Source organism: Equus caballus, chromosome 6 (assembly GCF_041296265.1).
Source record: "Equus caballus isolate H_3958 breed thoroughbred chromosome 6, TB-T2T, whole genome shotgun sequence".
Taxonomy (NCBI): domain Eukaryota; kingdom Metazoa; phylum Chordata; class Mammalia; order Perissodactyla; family Equidae; genus Equus; species Equus caballus.
Genome location: NC_091689.1, coordinates 83,779,752 through 83,800,310, shown reverse-complemented (window position 1 = coordinate 83,800,310; position 20,559 = coordinate 83,779,752). Strand labels below are relative to the sequence as shown.

The following is a 20,559-nucleotide window of genomic DNA, read 5'->3' as shown; positions in this document are numbered from 1 at the left end:
GATTAAAGGCCAGAACATAAACCCCACCCCTCGCAGGCAGAAAAGTGGAATGTGGTCGCGGCCTGTGAATTTATTCACTTAGGAGCACGTATTCCTTAAGGTTACCCCCAGCATCCTTCTGTCTCTGGAATGCTCCTCCACTTCAACCATCCAAGCCAGAAATCAAAATTCCTTTCATTTAAAACCCTTCAGAGACGGTGCCTCCACCACTTCCCTGGTTTGACATGTTTCATCTCTCAGCTGGAGTCAGAAGCCATTTCCTTTTCTTCTCATGCCTACCCGTAGACTGGCCTTTCTCAAGCTCCCCTGCAACAACTACTCCCCCCCGCTTTCAGTCCTAGAGACAGAAGGTCAACTGAGGTGGTTATCCTCCGAGTTCTGAATGCTCCTCTGCATAGTCCTTCTTGAGACACAGAAGCTGGAAAGGAGGAGTCTGGTTTCTGTCTCTCTACACTCCTCAGAACCACTTCACTCCCTAGAGCATAAGCACTTCAGAGTTTACTGAGCATTTGCAGTGCTACCTGTCCAGCTGCAGAGGGAAGATGGCAGATGGTAAAAGGAACCTTGCTAACACCCCATCAGAATCCAAGGCAGGTGGAACAAGGCAGTGTGCCATTCCTCCAGAGCCTGGTGCTCCCTTGAGGGACAAAAGGAGCCGGGCACCCTGATCATCCAGAGTAATTGCCGCCGCCACCACGCTGACAGTAATAACCCGTGAGCCACTGACAGCCCTTTTCGTCTAGAAGATCTCAAAGCACTTAGCCACCAGGTGCTCATTAAGTCTACTGGATAAAGTTTGCCTGGCAGGTCTGAGCCTTTGCTATAGATGGTAAGGGTCAGAGGGTGACTCAGAGAATCCAGGGAGCCAAATGTTGCAGAGAAGGGGGGCCCATCAGCTTCCTACACGTGGGAAAGAGAGCCTCCTTGGCCCAGGTCTGGGTCCCGACTTCAGGAGAATGAAAAGGAGGCTAGCTCCTCCCCCCAGCAGTCTACAAGCAGGATCATGCAGAATTAATCCAACACGGAGCTCATCTACCCTAAATAGCAGACATGATTGTTTATACCCCAAGAACTGGTGGGAGGCATGGGGGCGTGGGCATGGGCAAGGGTAACTTTGGAAGACAGAAACAAAAATGAGGGAAATATCTCCTCTTAAAGGAGATGGATAACAGCTGAGGAAACACTCCCTGAATCAAAAGGGAACTTGAGGAGGATGGTTCTGGGAAACTCGAGTCTCATGAGTGACAATCCTAAGTGGCAAGGCAGGGAAGAAGCTGGTCTTCATTTTCCTGGGTATCAAAAGAGGCAAAATCACTTCTTCTATAGAAGTGACCTATATACGAAACCCGAATTCAGACTGAGAAGGAGGAGTTATCATCCACTGCACTCTACACCCATAATGTGTAGATCAGAATGTGATTTCTATTTACCACTGATCCTGCCATTCTGCCCCATTTTAGAGGCTCCATAATACTACACCAAGACCTACATGGATCAGGTAAATGAAAACATCCCAACCTGCCTCCCCCAGTTCCACAGAAATCACTACACTGGCATGAATCCAAAATCATTTTGCATGGCTCTTTCTGATACAGACCACAAAGCCTGCCTTTAGAAAAATGGACCACAAACCAATTCCATGGACCATTTGGATGGGTCATTAGACAGACAATCTCAGAAAATCATATTCTCCACTCACTCCCTTTGCTACTACAACTACCACAACAAAGGTTTAAAGGGCTTTTGCCTGATGGCATATGTGTTTTTTAATAGTCAAACCTACATCAGAAAATGTGCTTTAAAATAATGGCACTTTTTCTAACCATTTGAAAGTGCATCAATGGACAAGATTGCATACCTCTCCTGCTCTCTTTAGATGACCCAAAGCGAAATCAGCACTGAGGCACCTGGTGGCAACTGCTGGAATTTTAGGTATAGATGTCTTCAAGAAAACTGCCTCTGGCCTGCTAACCTTAATACTCCGAAGCTAAAAGAAGACAATAGAGTCACTTAGTGGCCTAATCTATGGACTTTGAGTGTCACACTTAGAGAATCCATGACTTAGGAAAACATTCCTTGAGGGAAGAGATGGGATCAGGTGATAACTCCCCAGCTTGCCTCTGGAAACCAAAGCCCAGGAGACCCCAAGAAATACAAAGAGCCCCAGACCTGTTGTCCCACTAGTAAAAACTTCCATCTTTCCAAAACTCTGCATCAGAAGAAATATTAGAGGTGTACTCTTTTTATTTAGAATACTCTTTAAGGTCTTTTCTGTATTCTTCTGCCCCTAAAAAAGACCTGTTCCCACCCTCCAACCTCAACGCTCCCAGACAGGAAAAAGGAGAAGGCATCCATTTGCCCAGAAATCGGGAGTCCCCACCCCCAACCTCCAAGAGGTGAGGGAGGCAGGGGAAAGACATTCATTAGCAAGTTGCAGGTGGTGTTACCAGGGTATTATTTATTATTTGCTGGCTGCCAAGGCTTCCCTGAGCCTGCAAAGACAGAGCCATTGCCTCAGGGGCTGCAAAGTCTGAGACAGACAAACAACACACAACCCAGCCATGAAATCCGCCCCGCTGAGGAGCTGGGGGCAACCTCAGGGATAGGAGCCACCCTCTTCTCTGGGGAGTCCTCTGGTTCCTGAAAGTCTTGGGGAAGGTAGACATGTTCAGGGAGATCCCAGATCAGACAGGAGTGGGCTCTCCCAAGGAATGAGAGGGACTCCAGAGAAAGGAGCCCAGGCACAGGTTGGGGCAAGAGGTCTTAGAATGGTGAGAGGTAGGAGGAAATGAGATCAGGGTTACAGGCTGGGACAGCAGGCAGAGGAGGCGGGCTGGGGGAGAGGTGTTGCTGAATGAATGGGGGAGGCCAAGAGATGTCATCAGCTGTTGCGTGGGGGAACACTGATGCCAGAACACAAGTTGTGGCAAGAATGAACCACCAGAGGTACCGAATGATTGGGAGTTTAACCAGAAGGAAAGAGGGGCTTGGTCATCAGTCATACCCTATGTTGAGATGCTATTGCCTCATGATAACTGGTTCAATCCCAGTAGAAAGCAAAGGAAAATGTTAGCATATGGTACGGCAAGACTCTTCAAGACAACATTTGACCATGTATGCCTTTGCTGGGAGAAGCCCAACCATCTCAGAGAGTGGTGACATCTTTCCCTAGGAAAGTAATTTGGGAGCTCACTATCCCCTGGGAGTTCTATCCCCAGGAATCTTTGCTCTCTGGTCCATCTTCTCGGTCTAGCCTCCTCCTCTGTGCAGACCTCGCTAAAACAAGGGAGGTGAGCAGGGAGGACTCGCCTGTCTAAACAAAGAAAGTACTCCTAACCAAAGAAACGCACTTCTTGATTTTTTTTTCTTTAATATGTAGCTTCAAGAGGGACAGACATAAAAGGAGAGGGAAGTAGAGACTCCTATCCCGTCAACCCTGGAAATTGATGAGGTGACAGATGTCAGAACCACAGTTGGCCCTCGCACCCAGCACAGGGCAGCAAAAAATAAGACCGGGGAGGAGGACAGACGGGACTCTAAACTGAATGAGTCAGTCATTTTGTGCTTATTATCGGGAAGGTCTTGGCTAGGCTCGGCCTCAGCACCTCCACCAGCTTTAAATGGTCTCATTTCCTCTTATTTGGAAAAGGAGAAGCAAGTACCCTTCTCCTTCATTGAGGTACCCCAGAAACTTGTTGTAAAAGTCCCAAGCCAGGTTATCAAACCCCCGAACCCCTTCTAAACTCACCCCTGGGTATCCTTTGCTGGTCTCTTCCCAATAAGATGAGGCTGTGCCAAATGAGGAACTCTGAAGACAAGAAACCCGCCAGAGTTTATTTGTACCTCTCCTTCAAAACATGCACCCATTACTCAATATTCTTGGAGGGCTCTCCCCATAAAAACAACTTAATACAAGCAAACACTGCGGGACAGCTCTCCTGCTATTCATGCCCAAGCAAAGAGGCCAAATGCCAGCCTCTTGCTTTAGATTCCCTAAAGCTATCTGCAACCCGATGGAAACTTTCTAAAGGTTTGGTCTAAAACAGCTCTAGGAGACTCAGGACATCTCTCCTGTAGGGACAATTACAGGGTCACTGCAGAAAGCGGGTCTAACCTCCTCCAGTGCATCCCCAAACAGTAGCGAATGGAGAGCCTGCCCTCAGCTTCGTCCAAACTGTCAACCCTCCTGAACAGGATAAGAAATAGCCAAGACTACAATGCAGGCTAAATCTCTATGTAAGTTCGCACTTCAACCCCAAATTGTGAATTCCTATTCTCTGTGAACACTGGGAATGGAAAACAAAGGCACAGACGATCCAAAAATGTTTAATAAATTTTCTAAAATCCATTTGGTTCTGAAATGGATTATGAGAAGTTTTTGTACAATATTTATCTGTGTTATTTAGGCAGACATGAGATTGCTTTTCCTTAACACACGCTTGCTTAGAGCTGTGTGGGGGAAGCAAGCCTAAGGTTACAAATTCCCCACAAAGGTGTGCTAGAATGGGAACAAAATAATCGACCATCTTTCAATTGTCTGTTTCCTCTCAAACTCTCACAGTCACTGTACAACGGAGAAACCAGACCCACCATGCATCCACCAGGGGGCCAGAGGGCCAGTAGTCTTTCCCTGCAGCAAACACAGGGGCTGAGGGAAATGAGGCATTATTACTAACTGCTGCAGGCTCTGAGGGCACAGAAGGGTCTCCTCTCAGAGGTTAGCGGTGGAATCAATTCTATCCTTCAATTGGTTTTCAATTTGACTAATTTATTGAAGGGGAAGGCAATCAGGCCAAGCATAGTGGGAAACTTCCTAATAGAATGTGGGCCTATTAACCTCTGGGATCTCTTAGACTGGTTGGCTTTAAAAGCATAAAATCCATTCTCTTTTTCAAGTTAGATTATAGGAGAGTCTGTCCCGAGGCAGCAGGATTGGCAAAAAGATGCTCCTGCTTACTCAAAGGTTTGAATCTTCTCTCCTAGGGGAAGCCAAACGCAATATCCAGGAGGTGAGGGCTGCAGTGTTGTTTTACAAACGAGCCTCCCCTATATCAACGCCACTTACTGTACTGGAAGCCAGTATTAAGTGAACCACTAGCGTAGTGCATCAAGGGCTTATTGAATATTGATTCCCATTTACGTGACAGCAAAATGGCCTAAGAAATCTTCTCTGGATGCCTCAGCCCCTTGATAAAGAGGGTGTTAGTTTTGTTTTATGAAGCCGGGATCCAGGCCAGTCACATCTTATAGCTCCACTTACTTTTATTTAATAAAAACAAGGGATGGTATGAGTGAGGAGAGGGAGCGTGTGCTGTCATGTTGTTTTTCAAGGGATTCGATCTGTTAGCAAAGCAAGAGGGATCTAGAGTTAGACCTCAGGAAGGATTTTGCATCAGGCCATGGGCCAAAGAAGGGAATAGAAATCCTAAAATGGGCAACCCGAAAAGCAGATACAGACCTTTCTTCCAAGAAAATAATCCTACCTGGGTGAGATAGGGAAGGGATTTTGCTGACCAGCAAATACCATAGCAGCGAACAATGGAAGAGATTGCTTCTGGTGGGAAGAGCAGAGCCACTGTCTCCCTTCAGGGAAGCAGGGATCCAAAGGTTGCCTCATCTCTTCCCCGTAGGCCAGACCTCCCCTGACCCAGCCCTTAATCTATATGGAAATTCCTCCTAATTCTACTAATTCTCCAAATTGGCCAGAAAAAGAGATTACACCAGCTTTCCCACCCCACCCCCAGTTTCTAGCAGAGAAAAATTCCTTAGTGTTAAACCTTAGTTCTATTCACCCATTTCTTCAAAATGATCCCCCTGGATAACAAGCTACAATACTTTTAGAGAAAAGAACTGACAGGTCCATCCTAGAACAATGTGGTGGGGGTGGGGGGACAGGGGGACATGGAGAACAGGGGAGAGCTTAAAAGGTGAGTCCTCTCCTGGATCCCCACCCCGACCCCATTCAACCCCAACTCTTAAGGTTAGACACGGGACAAAACTGCTCATTACCGAGGACCATGGAAGCCATTTCCCTCCAGCCTGACTCGATGGGGTGCAGAGGCAGAGGGATGCCAAGATTGGAGACACAGCAACAAGGGAGGGTGAACAGAGGAGCTGGGGATTGACCACAAATCGGTCAGCCTGCCAAGAGCCGCTGACCCCGTTTTAATATCCCAGAGGTTGGAGGCGAGAGTAGAAATCACAGGCTCCAGAAAAAACAATCTTTGAAAGAAAATTGCCTGTCGCAGCCAGAGATATATGAAAGTGCAGTTACAGTCGGGGGGAGCGACTGTAAAACTACACCTGGTTATTGCACTGACTGGCTGACACCATGATGCTTTTGCACTCCAAACAGTTTTGTTTGAAATGAAAAATCCCTATCGTCTTGGGTAACTAAGGTGGTGTGGGAGGAAAGGTACGTAGAGGAGAAGGGCAGGGCCGCTCTCGCTTCAGGGCAGAGTAGATCTGTGATGACCAGGCTGAGAATGGGATGAACGGATTGCAAGGAGGAACGGGCAGTGGGACGCGCTCCCCCCCCCCCCGCCCCGCCCCCAATCCTGATTGCGGAGACTTAGAACTCAAGTCCCACAACATCAAGGGCAAGAAGAAAGCAGGAAAGTTCTTGCCCCAGGGATCTTATGCCAGCTTCCACAAATGAACTCTCCATCTCTGTCCTCTGATGGTCTTTGTCTTGCTTTCACTCCTGTCTCTGCCTTTCCACCTGACTTTATCTCTCTTCTTCTTTCAGTTAACTCTGACTGTTCCTCTCTCCCTTCTCCGTCTTTGTATCTTTCACTTTCTCTCTGCCTCTGCCTGGTTTCCACTCTCTGTTCTTCTACCTATAACTATTTTTGAGTCTCTGTCTCCATGGTGTCCATCCCTCTTGTTATCCTTCCATTTTTCTTAGTCAACCTCTTGTGTCCATCTACGTGGGCATCACTCTTTCTCTCCCCGACTCTCAATACTCTACCGAAAAGTGGCCAGGGAGCAGAGAGAGGGAATTCTAAAGAAAATTGTTGACTACCTTTTACTAAGCATTCGCTTAGTGTCCAGCCCACATTTAACAAACATTCTCTCATTTAACCCTTACAACTATTCTGAGAGGTAGGTCTCATTATCCCCATTTTACAGATGGGAAAACGAGATCAAAGAGTCTAAGTAATACTAAATGGTAGTGATGGGATTCAAACCCAGGCCTGCTGGTTTCAAATATCCAACCCTTAACAATTAATGGGCAAGAAAAACCAGACAGAAAAATGGCAAGAGGGCAAGTAGATGCCCTAGAGAACACTAAGAAAGCAGGAGCTGGTAAGTGTTCCAGACCAATCGGTGGGAACAACTAGATGTCAGTCCTTAACCTGCCTGCCTCAGGCCTGATGGACCAATTACCAGATCTGTCAAGGAGATCATCAGCCCTGTCTGAACTTGCAAGCTGGGTGTAAGAGAAAAGAGAACCACCAGCCCAAGAGGAGCACGCTCCCCCCAGTCTGGGCCTAGTCTTTCCTAAACCTCCTAAAGCCAATCCTCTCTAATTGAGCCCTCACATCCTTTGTGGGAAAAGACTGGCTCCTCTTGGCTGGGGATGACACTATCTCCACAGCCAAAGACACTTGTTTGTTTGTTACACATAAATAACACCATCAGAAATATGTTGAATCACAAAATTCTCAAGCTGAAAAACAGGTCTTTTACCCACCCCCAATACATTTCTCATTTTACAACTACAGTCCTTACACCCTTCCTGTTCACAAAGTTTTCCTTAGCCCTCCTGCTAGAACTGAATCTTGGTCGCAACACTCCAGCCATCCAATTCCTGTATAGGGACTGGTATCCTCTAGCTCCCATGAGTGCCTGGCGTGTGCCATGGAGCATGAGATGCGATCTCTGTTATCTCAGCGTCGTTACAAATAGAATAATTGGTCATAAAAATTATGCAGCCTGTTGGAAAAGAAATAACAGCACACACACTCATTACAGATTCTTGAGATAGCTTCTCCTGGCTACACTTTCATGTTTTCTCTATATCCCAGTCATCACCAATATCCCTCTACCTCCAAATGCCCCAAATATTGAGTCTTCTCTAGAAAGAAGCCCAAGAAAGAATGCAGACTCAAAGCTACAGCCTCATCAAAAGTTTTGCTCAACTGAACCAATACAACATTTCTCTTCCAGTAGAGCAAAATCCAGGGACCCGGGCCCAGAAAAACATGGGACAGACTCAGAGTAATCTTTTCCCATGGTTCTGGAGGGAAACCTCTCATTTACATTATTTTTCCACTCAACAGACCACCTCTTTATAACAGTTTACCCCAAACTACTTTGCCCTCCAGTTACTACTTTATAAACGCTTCATGCCCTAAAAAACAGCAAGGCCAGTGGGTCTTGGCACCCTCTTCTGGAGATAACCAAGGAGGGTAAGACACCAGCCTAAAGAGTTTCAAACTCCCACCTCCAGCCCGTGCTTCCGTACATCGCAGTTCTCCTACAGCTGCAAGTGGGAGAGCAGGGGAAGACGGGACCCACTCCCTTTGATTCCCAAAGGGAGAAGGAACAAAAAAAGAGGGAGCCTGGATATGAGCCAAGCAGACTCAGAGACTGGCTCCTGGTTTTCCCAGTTGTGGACTCAACTTCTTGGAGTGAGAGCAAAGAGTGAGACGAGGCGATTGCTATGTGAAGAACAGGTTTGACTCCCACACCCTGTCTCCACTCTTCGTGCCTCTCCTCACTCGCTCTCCGTGGGGGGAGGAAGAGGGAGAGAATTACACCAGCTCCTTAGCCATTCCCAGCTACAGTCAAACCTCCCACAAAATATGAATCAGCACCAGCCATGGAGACAGAAACCAGAAGGTTATTTTGAGACCTGTAAGCTCTGCTTCTCCCCAGGACTTCAGTGACAAATGTCTGCTGGGGGAACAAGTGCTTAATTCCGGGGGAACACCATCAGCCGACCTCAAAGTGAATTTTAGGGAGCTTTGCCCCTGTTCTGTCTAATTGTGAGATAGACAGCTGGGGAGGTTCCCATCCCTCCCCCTTGAGAACACTGACTCCTATTCCCTCTCAGCTTCGGAGAGTCAGTTCCCCAACTTTCTAGGCAATTCTGATAGGAACTCATAAATTCAAAGGACATAAAATATCCTTCTTCCCCCTCCTCAGAAATATCCACAGAGTTGGAATCTAGTCTAGAGGTGTTACTTAGACAGTTGTACTCACGCACACTGTAACATAAATTATTTATCGCCCCTCCTACAGCAGTGCTTCCCTCACTTTAACGTGCATGTCAATAATCTGGGGGTCCTGTTAAATGCAGATTTGGATTCAGTGGGTTTGGGGTGGAGCCTGAGATCCCACATTTCTAACAAGATCCTGAGTGATGCTAACGTCGCTGGAGCCTGAACCACATTGTGAGCATCAAGGATATAGAAGACAGTACGTAACCCAGAATGGATTTCTGCAAGAGGTCTCTGTTTGCCTCCAGTCTGAGAGGGAACTAAGACACAGAGATAAAGAGGCCAGAACAGGATAAGAACAACCAGGCAGCGTACTACTGAGGTCAAGAAGAGGGCCACGTACTAGAGGCTGGGGCATCTTAGGACATCAGGGAGATGTCTTACAGCAAGAGAAGCATGGAACAGACTGTGAAAGTGAGGGCCAAGCAGACTGAGGGGAAGAGGATGAAGAGCAATATGTGCAAAGGAGCAGGTGGGAAAGAAAGACCCTCGCTCAAGGACATGGGCCCAGAATTGCCTCTCAGAGCGGGACTCTGGGCCAAGAAATGACAGGAGCTCATGGGAGTGAGTCTGTGGGGGCCAGAGGAGAAGGGTCTTGAAATTCAATCTGAGGAGCTGAGATTTAATAGCAGAAGAAACAGAGGCTCTGTGGCTAGAATGGTGCTTTAAGAGACTGAGTCAAATCCTCGTGGAGACATGCTGGGGGCTGGGGGAGGGGGGACCCGGGAGTTACTGTTTGATGGGCACAGAGTTTCAATTTGGGAAAATGAAAAAGTTCTACAGATGGATGGTAGTAATGGTTCCACAACAATGTGAATGTATTTAATGCCACTGAACTGCACACCTAAAAAGGGCTTAAATGGTCAATTATATGTTACCACAATAAAAAAACCATCATAGTGGAGGCAGAGGTCCTGAGAAGCTGGTGCTACTGTCTAAATATGACTAAGATCTAACCCCTCGCTAGACTGAGGAGATGCTGAAAGATGGGCCTCCCAAAGTCAAAATAAAATCTGGAACCATCTCTCAAGCCCAACACCCACCCCCAAACCCCATCCCCCACAAAACCCCCCGCACACTTCACTCTTATACATTAGGATAGGTTGCTTATGTTCTTAGGGATTTGAAAGGAAAACAACCACATTACAAATGGGTTTCTGTTGTGCCTTTGAGCTCGACCTGCTCATCTTGAGTCATTAGGAGCTGCTCCGCGGGTTCCATGCATGGATCTCCTTGCTCAGCAGCCAGCAGATGAAAGAACCAGGCTAACGATGCGAAAGGCGAGCTCTTAAAATGCCCAGGCTCAGAGTCCTTGGGAACACACAGCTGTTTTCTGGCTCCACAAGGGAATTAGAGAGAAAAGGGATGAGCTGAACTGGTAAAGAATGAAAACACTCTGTGAAAAGAACCTACCAACCATCAAATTTGGAAACATTCCCAAAGAAGAAGACAGTGGCTACACTGAGAGGCCACAGAAGCAAAGAAAGGGCTCTGCCTAAAGTCAGAGGCATGGAAGGTACAGACTAAAAAGAGTGGAAAAAAACAAAAAGTGCGTGCTTGGGCTAGAGAAGAGGCAACACACAACAGAATACCAGCACAACATGTGGATGTTTCTACCAGGCCCATGCTGTGAAGGAGCAGGCTTGCTCGAAAATAAAGAATGAGCCTCAAGCTAGACAACTGGAAGAAATTCCTGACAGCACTATGGGGGGCTGAGAAGGGAGTTTGAGAAACCAAAAACATTTCTTTGGGTCAGTCTGGAGGCAGTCGAGGAGAAAGGAAACCATGGAGAAGTCAGGCAGTTACCCCGAAACCCATTATGCTGATCCATCCAATGGGGAAGCACCAGAGTGATACTCCATCGCAACCTATCCTTCAGGGTAAGCTCAGATAGCAAGGGCTCCAATGAGCTGGAAAGAGGCTGGCTTCCAATCCCGGGATCCAGGAAAGTTCTCTGCCTCTGAGCAGCTTCTGCCCCTGCTCTCTGCCTCCACCCTCTGTAGGAAATGGGGTGAATCCAGCAGCTGCTCTTAAGTCATTAATAGAAGCAGAGCTTGATGACATCTTCTGACTCAGGGCAGCCTAGTCAGACTCTTAATTTCTCTTGGAAACCCATCATCTGGGATCAAGCGTCACCACCGCTCTCCCATGTAATCCTTGGGCTCCTCCCAGGTCATCACAAAAATTCCCCCGTCTCCAACGATAACGCAAAGAAACTGCATTGCGATTAGGGGGATTTCTCCTATTACTTATGTTCTCATACCTAGGTAGTTGAGGGCTCCTTTCTGAAGTCTGCCCTCAATCCCTGTTACTACAAGGAGAAGCATTTGTTTTCTTCAAGGAAATTTTTTTTAAAGGGACATGGATCTCGTTGGCTACAGAGATCAAAGAATTGCCGTCTACAAATAGTGACTAAATAGAAAAGAGACTAAAGGTTTATGCAATCCATAATTATTTAAAATTATCTTTTGAGCTGTTCCATTTGCCAAAGAAAAAGGCTCTCCTCTGTTTCCACTGAGAAGTTAAGAGAGTCATTATCTGATATTCACAAAGTTTTTAGAGAACTTTTGCACCAATTATGTCAACGAATCTTCACAAACATCCCAGGATATGGAAAAAGTAAGTGTTATGATTATGATGCTCATTAAAACAAATGTATAGGTGAGTAAACTGAAGCCCAGGGAATGATCTTAACAGCAGGAGTAACTAAGGTTAGGCACAGAGAAGGACTTCCCATCTGTAGGAATTGTGAAACACCGGAATGCACTACTAAGGGAATGTGAATCAATCCAATTTGTCACAGCTGAAAGAGGACTTTGGCAGGAGAAGGCTAAGGTACTTCGCTTGTCACATTGTATCAAAATTGCTCGAGGGCTTGTGTCTCGAGTACTTTGTGCTGGCTCAAATTGCTCAGAGCCTGCGTGCCCTCAGAGCCAACCAGAGGGCCTGGCACTTACTAGGTACTCAATAAATATCTGATGAAGGAAGAGAGAGAGGGGGGAAAGGAGGGTAGGAGGGCTGAGGGACATTGTAAGGAGATGAGCAGAGGCTGAGAGGAAACTAGGGGAAGGAGACAAGAGTGAAGGGGACACCGAAAAAGGCGCAGGAGCCCTGGTGTACAGGAGGAAGAACGGGCATCGAAGGGCACAAGAGCAACAGAACGAGGGGCCACCAGGACACCAGCGGAACCAGAATGAGAGCAGAGTCACAAGGAAAAAGAGAAAGGCATGAGGAAATTTCTGTGCAGAAAGCATTCCCTCATAGTCCACAGTTGGTGCCTCTTGTGGGAGGAGGTGCTGCTCAGGGAGCCTGTAGGTCAGGGGCTGTTGTGATGGCTAAGAAAAACTGAGCACAGGACAGACAAGCTGGAGACAGATAATTTTTCAGCAAACATCCCGTAGCGAATCTCAGAGGATGGAGGAGCCAGCTCTGGCGGCCGCATTACTTTAAAGTCACTGGACAAGTCAGGCAAGTGGAAGGAATTTGGGGAGCACACAAAAGCTACTGTGCCTAAGACATGATCTCATAATGCTGGGCATCTGGGCACCCACCTCAACTCAGAGCTGATTACAAAGGGGGTATGACTGGGGCAAAAGTCAGGGTACGCCGGGACAGGAAGCCAGCTCCGTGAGCGAGGTGTCTTTTGGTGCGTCACTCAAGCTCTCTGGCCTCGTAGGGAAAACGGGTAGAATTGTACAGCTGGGATTTTTACAATATCAAGGCCTTACACACTTGACACTTGGGCCATAGAAGCCACAGCTTCTTCCCTAGCCTTTCCTACCCACCCACTGTCATCAAGCTCTTCTCCCCTGATCCAGTGCCCTGCACCCAACAGCAGCCAGATTGTGTTTAGGCTCCTTGAAGAGCTGGAGAGACTCAGTGTGTGGGAAATAGGCTCCTATTGCTGTGGGGGAAATTTCAGGAAGGATCGCTGGGTACCCAAACTCAGTCTCTGGTTTCAGAGGAGAGGCCCATCTGTCTGCACTCAGATTAGGATGGCACTGCTCGTAGGCACTTCCAAAAGCCCCAGACCTTGCCACCGGTAAGAAGGATCTCCAGCTTCTGCTGCTTCTTTCTATCCACAGACTTCTTGAAGATACCTAGAGATATCAGAGGAGATAACTCAATTAATCTTGTAACTAGAGATTCTACCCCTGTCAAAGACCTACCTCTACCCTCACCAACCTCCCCATCCCATCCCAGATCCCAGGAGATGAAAAGGTAGCAGTTTCCCCTTACAGCTTCTCCTGGCCCACTGCAGAAGTCAGGAGAATAGAAATGAAGATTTCGGCCATCACCATGGAAACCAGCAGTCTCTCCAGCTTCCCATCACAAATACTCCCCCATCAAATCTTTCCCTCCCACCTCTAAGTCATATGAGCTCATAAGATTTCTCTTTATGGCCAATACACCAATTCATTTGGAACAAAGAACAGAAAAATAGCTAGTTTGGGGTGAAAAAGCTGACCCCTGGCTTTCTAACCACTCACCTCAGCAGAGGGTCCCTCCAAGCTCATCTCACCTCTTCTTCCTACACCCAGACGCTTCTCCTAGCCCTCACCATCCAACCTCACCATCCCTCTGATCTCTTCTCCCTATTCTCACACAGTTTCTCCATCCAGAATTCCTTTAATTCATCCCCAAATATAGACCCTTTAGCTTGATAAGCCCCTCGTTCAGATCCACTCACCCTCAAACTGCCATCCTCCAAGTCCAGGTGCCTTCGACCCCATCTAGACCCATTCTTCATACCACCCCCGTGCATACCTACTATGCTCACAGTCCCAGAGCCTCTCCTTTCTTCCCAACCAGTTACACTCCATTCTTAGCATTCTCCAATTCAGGGTCCTCAATTCCTACTTTCCCCATGACTCTCAAGCATGCCTTAATAAAAAGGGCTCTTACAAAATAGCAGTATTTCCCATTATCCATTCCCCTTTTCCCCCTCTGTCTTAATTCAACCTCCAAATTGGATGTTTAGAGAAGAGGGAGAGAATGAAAATCTCTCTCAGTGCTCCCCTCTCCTAACTTGGTCCTGCCCTGATCCAGCCCCGGTCCCTACGGGGGGCTGTGAGACTTAATTAGCCTTTCCAGATTACTCTCAGATTCTTGAGAGAAGCTCCAAAGGCTATTCTGAGCTGGGAGGAATTTTATCGGCGTCTTTTACAGCTTTGTTTGTTCTTCAATTTCTTCAGCTCGAACTCTTTACCGGAGTCTCTTCAGTCATAAAACAACCTCAAAAGGATGAGCTGAAACCAAACTACGTGGAGCCACCTTGATGCCTGCCTCTCACCCCACCCCATGATTGGGAAGGGGCACCTGGATCCCATGGCTGCCACCTCATCCTCCCTACCCACCCCCAAGCACCCATCCCCAAACATGGGATCCCACTGCACCCCCATCTGGGAAAATGGAAGCAGAAGATGACTCAGGGGGTCAGGGAGGATCAAGGCTTGTTTAGAGCTTTGAGATCTCTGGATGAAAAGTAAAAAGGGTGGGGAGTTGTGAAAAAGTCAGGTGAAGCGTCTGGGGCTCAAGAACAAATCACTGTCCACCCCACCCACCCACTTCCCAGACGGAGGTTCTTAGTCTTTCATAAATGGGTGCAAAACAAGTTTGCATCGAAGCATGGGCACTTTAAGCTAGCCTGAACAGAACTGCCCAAGGATTTGCTGCTTCTTCTCTAGAGAGTTGAAAATTGAGAAGACACATTTATTTAGGATAGACTCCATCTGATTCAGCCAGAGGAGCCAAAATTTTTCCATGAAAGCCCAAGCTATTACTGTGCTGGTCAACATCTGGGCTTGAGTGGAGAAGAGAAGACTTCCAGAGGGCCGAGCATAGGGTCTATGTGTTTCTAGAGAGTTCTTTAACTTGACCTCTCAAGAACAAGACAAGTGAAGAGCTGGTAACAGCACATGAAAGGTGGCCCTGTAATGTACTCTTTCCTTCTCAAAGATACCTCCAACTTTCTGGTTTTCCCTCTACACACCTTTTTCTCAATTATCTCATAATTTTCACAGCTTCAATTATCGTTTCTATGTGGGTGAGTTTTGAATCTGTGCTCCCACATGTGACTACATTCTCCCGTCATCCACTTCCAATGTATGATGAATTTTCCTAGTGAGGGTTCTACCAGCATCTTAATCTAAAGTGTAATTCACGTTCCCTCCAAAACCAGCCTCTCCTCCTAACTTTCTCTGTTTCAGTTAAAGCTACCACTATTTTACTAATCACCAAATCTCCAGCTTCACCTTTGACTCCTCTTTCTTTTTCCCTCTTTTCTCATCTTACCCACCCTCCCCAGCGCCAGCCCGTCAAAGTCCATCAGTGATCAGGTTCTGTTCATCACGCGTCCACAATGTTGGTACCTCCATTCGTTCATGTCTATTCCCGCACTATTGTCCTAGTTTAGTCTTTTAGCATCTCTCATCGAAACTTCTACATTAGCATCCTAACTAATCTCCCTGCCTCTGTCTCTTTTCCTACTGCCTCAAGAACAATCTCATTTAAACAGTTTTTGCGTGTCATTTCATCTCCTCCACTAGTGCCTACAGTTCTATTCATCTCTTTCAAGGTCCTCACAGGATCTCTCTGTGCCAGACAAACAGGTTGTTCATTCATTCATTTATTCAAAAAATATGGACTTAACATCTAGCTAATACCTTTGGCATATTTAGAAAACAAATGTAAATACCTATTATCCTTGACCTTAAGAAGCTCAGAGAAAGCTCTGTTTACTAGCCCTATAATATATCTTTTGCTTTCCTGCTTCCATGACTTTGTGCCATTCTATTCATGTAGAATGTTCTCCTCTCTTCTATTCTTAAATTTTTCCTTAAAATCCTACCACATCCATGAAGCTTTCCCTAGCAATCCCAATTCTCCCTTCTTTCTCAGAATTCCAATAGCACTTAATTATCTGTATCACTCACTGGGCGTTGTCTTACTGCCGTGACTTACAGTTTCCCAATGCTATACTTAAATATGCACATGATATGTACACAAAATCTCCCCAAATGACTTCAAGCACCCTGGAGGGTAGGGACTCTGCCTTTCTTTTTGTCACCCAAAACATGTAGCACAGTGCCTTAAAACACACAATTGTGCATGTAATGTGATTGGAGACACCACACTGGCCAACTGAAGAAGTGAATTTTTGGAATGGAAATGCAGTGTAGCGTCATGGAAAAAGTAATGGTTTCAAAGTCAGAAGTGAGTTTGCCTCCCAGCTCCACCAGTTATTAGCTGAGACCTTAAATTCTGAGCCTCGTGTGCAGGTTTTTATGAGGATTTAACTTCATTAGAAAACATATGAAGAGTAGACCAGCATCTAGCACCTAGTAAGTACTCAATGAATATTCATTTGCTTCCTTTCAGTTTGGCTCTGGGGTTGGACGGAACAACCTCCTTTGGGGGCCTTCAGGCTTCAGCTTGTGCAGGTCATGCAAACACAACCAAGAGAGAAGCATGAACCCACTCAATCACTGCTGGCTTTCCCTCCACCTTTATTCCTGAAATCCTCAGCATTTAACCTACTCTGTGTTATTAGATTTGTTATATCCCAACCTCCCTCCCCAGGAAGCTTCCCACTCTAACTTTACCCAGGATTCCTCAAGATAGAAAATTAGTCCCAGAACTCCAAGTCTGGAGAATTGATTTCCTTTATCCTCCCTTTTCCTAGGCCTACCGTCATCTTATTAACCCTTTCTGAAGATGCTTACACTTCTAAGGTATTAAGTCTCAGGGTCTCAACATCCCTTCAGGGAGCCCATTCTCCTCATCAGCCTCAACCACGGCCTCTCCCGGCACCTTCCAGATGTTGCGAAAAAGCTTGGGACAGTGACCTGAGCAAGTAAGTGGCCAGAGAAGGCTCAGGAAAGTCTAGCACCTTCCTATTCAATTGAAATAAGTCAAAGGTCATCCAACCTGGAAGGAGGGGAAGTGATTAAAAGGTTCTTTCAATTTTTCTTTATATTCAAGTAAGAGTCTAAAAAAACATAAATAAAGAAATACAAAAAGGTACAACCCAAGAGTCTTGGCCCAGTGGAGTCGTCCTCTCCCATCACTGCCACACTAGCAGCAGCAGCAGGTCAGCAGGCCTGTGAGAGCTCCTCTAATGGGGAGTGGGGGGAAGGGAGAGATGAGTCAGCGGGAGCCGAAAACAGAAGGTTTTGTTCCAGGGGAATAAGTCTGTGATGCAAGCTCTGGGGAAACAATGTGCTCCCTGTATCTTCACCCCCTCTCCTCCACCGCCCTCTTCTCCCCACACCTCAGCCAGGCCATTGACCAGGTCTCTGGTCAGAATCAGGACAACAGAAGAAGTTTTCTACGAGCCTCTGGTTTCCATCTAACTATTCCCCACTCAACAAACTTAACCCTCACCATCATCCTGAACTTTCCTCTTCTCAGGGCCAGCAGTAGCTCACAATTACCCCTAATTTCAAGTCATTATTCCTCAGCTTAAGCTTTAGAACTTAAGCTTCATGCTGCAATCCCACAATGCTCACTCTTTGCTTTACATAAAGCAAACCTGTTTCTATTCTTCTGCCTCCAAACGCTCACACTGACCTCTGTCTGGCACATCCCCTTCTCTTTCTTACTTAGCTCTATCCCTTCCTTTCTTTCAAGCCCTGCTCAGCATTCTCCCCTGCCAGGAAGGCTTTCTTAAGTGAGCCAAATTTCCAATTCCAAGCCTTCTTTTACACTATGTACTCTTAGTTTCTGGTGCCCAGTTTATAAGTCCATGAATACGTATCTGTCAGACTCTAACTTGTATAGCCTGATGCTCCTCCCCCCCCCCATAATTTCTTGAGATTTTTATGACCAGAATCAAGCATAAAAAGAATCCAAGTTACAGAAATAAAAAGCGGAGTGGGCAAGCTGGGGAGGCGGGTGGTAGGCAGTGATGGGTGACAGACCAGGAAGGTGGGAACATGGGATGCAGGATGGATATAAGAAGCAGCAGGTCGTAACAGTATAAGCGTTAAGCTTTTCTTCATCATCTGTCTGCACATACTTCTGGGCTGGGTTATACAGAAAAAGATTACACAGATGAGCTTCCTGCACGTTAAGGTCTGCTAATACAGTCACAATGATATAATAAGTAAAAGACAAATGAACCCAGAAAATCAGAAGGTAAGGCTGCAATATTAAATAATAATATCCCACAGAAATCAGAAGTAAATGTAATTGAGAATAGAGACCAAGATGTGTGCAAAATGAGAGGGCAGGACAGGGTTTGAAAAATGGAGTCGGGGAGGGATACAAAATGAAGATGAGGGGGTTCCGAGTCCAGTCACAGTGAGACCAGGAAAGTCACCAGCTCCCGTCTAATCCAGGAGGCGTCCTTGAAATGAAGGAACTTCTGGAATGTTTTGAAGGACAGGAAAGAGATGGCTTAGCAAAGAGCACATCCCCTGTTTGAGAGAAACTGGAAAGCAAACGAGCAGAAGGAGAGCATGGCAGATAAGCCTGAGCCAGGTGGGAGAAGCACTCTGCTCTGATCTCAGTCCTCTGCCGGTCAGCACTGTAATCCCAAACCCGCAGGTATCCCAGCAGAGCACTGTTCCCAACAGGACCCGCCTGCTTTGAATGAGTTCTAACCCCAGGACCCCTTCTCCTCCCTACTGGAGTGCAGGACTTCAAATCCTAAAATAAGTCTCCTCATCAATAATCCTTACAACCATGGCATACTTTACAATGTTCAAAACACTCTCATACATCGATTTGAGGCCCCCACTCCCTAATGAATTTCTATTCCACTCTCTGTGCATAATATTTAAACCCTGTATCACAAACAGACACAATGCTCCTAGTACCAATTTCACAGTGCCTGACACACAGCTGGTGCTCAGTAAACACCAAGGAATGAAGAGTTGATTAACTGATCAAATGTTCTCATTTCAACAGAATGGGGTGGAGTTTGATATCAGAAAAGACTTCCTGACTGTGTGGATGGAAAGATAGTAATAACCAAAACCATTAATAATCACAGAATTGTTCCACAAATTCTCAGGCCAACATGGACCTCTAAAATGTCTTTTGGTCCATCTCCAGCTTCTAAGAAAAAAAAAGGTGATATTTATTATATCCCCACTATGTGCCAGTAGGAGGTACTCATATAAAAATTATTTCATTTATGCAAGCCATATTCCAACCTCGTCCTTCCAGAAAGATTGCTTATACTTTTTTCTCTATTCTCTTGCTGAGAGGGTAGCTTCACACATTTCACATGGGGCCTTCCTACTTCCATTATTAAGGTTTTTCCTTGGACTAAGGGCATTACTTTATGGTGCAATTTAAACTCATTTCCATTCAAAGCTTCTCTCTTATAAACCCTACCTTTCCCCTCTCCCTCCCCTATCAAGCACCTCTACAGACACCCTGCATATACTTTGTTTTCTCCTTCTCTGGGTTCCTTGCTCCCTTTTTCCACCCCAGAGGCAAACAATTCTCCCTAAACCAGCAAAAGGCAGATGGGAAGAAGGAAAGAGCAGACACTGGGCTAAGATGGAAGCCTTGAGCCCAGAGAGACTAACGAGGGTGGGAGGAGAGAGCCACCCGCCCTCCATCAAGGTGGCTTTGCCTGCAGTTTTTATTATGCATCGATTTTCTTATCCATCTTCTTTAGAGCCTCTTAGATCTTCGGGCTGCGGCTGTTTCTCCAAATTGTCATTCACTCCAAGCTCTCTAGCTCCTTGCGGCAGCTAAGGGAGGGAGTGGGAGGGGGGTACTGGGGGTGCAGAGGGAGAAGGCAGCCAAGAGAGGTGAATGAGGGTTGCTTAGTAACCGTTGCCAAGGAGCCAGTACCAAGGAGCATCTCAAGCTGCCTGCTTACTCCAACCTACCCCCCTTCCACATCCTCCCCTCACTTAAGTTCTCTCAGGTCTATAAAGCAGCTTGATTCTGTCACCTTCACCAGCTGCAGGGCTTTCTCCTCAGCTCTTCAGGTGGAGGGCTGCAGATTCCAGTGCCTGAGAAGCTCACATTCCTAGAGCTGGGCTGGTCATCGTGGGCACCCGTCTGTCTTTCAGAGGGCACAGTGAAAAACAAATTGCTAAAATGTTTTAATTTAATTAACAGAGAGAAAGACCCTGTCCGCATAGGCAGGTTATTTGTAGTAGTCTGAGTTCAGAGAGTGGACATGGGGGTCAGGCAGAGAGCCAGACTGTGTCCATCTCCCTAAGAGGATTTGAGCCCCTTCAGGGAAGCTCCATTATTTGATCTGAAATTTTGTGAATTCCAAGAACAGAAGAATATCCTGTTCCTACATCAGGATCAAGTCCAAACTAAAATAACATTTTGATTGTTTAAAATCTGAATTATCTGC

The 20,559-nt window shown here is 46.5% G+C and overlaps 1 long non-coding RNA gene across 3 annotated transcripts in view; it reads right to left on the bottom strand.

The window, feature by feature from the left end:
* LOC138924687 (uncharacterized) overlaps positions 1–20,559 on the bottom strand; it is a 45,171-nt gene that overhangs the window by 8,269 nt on the left and 16,343 nt on the right. For 2 of the 3 annotated variants that reach the window (XR_011439762.1, XR_011439763.1), the window contains exon 5: positions 11,663–13,327. This is a non-coding gene — a long non-coding RNA (uncharacterized lncRNA). Of the gene's footprint in view, positions 1–11,662; positions 13,328–20,559 lie in introns of those variants that run through there. The other variant, XR_011439764.1, reaches the window with a different exon arrangement.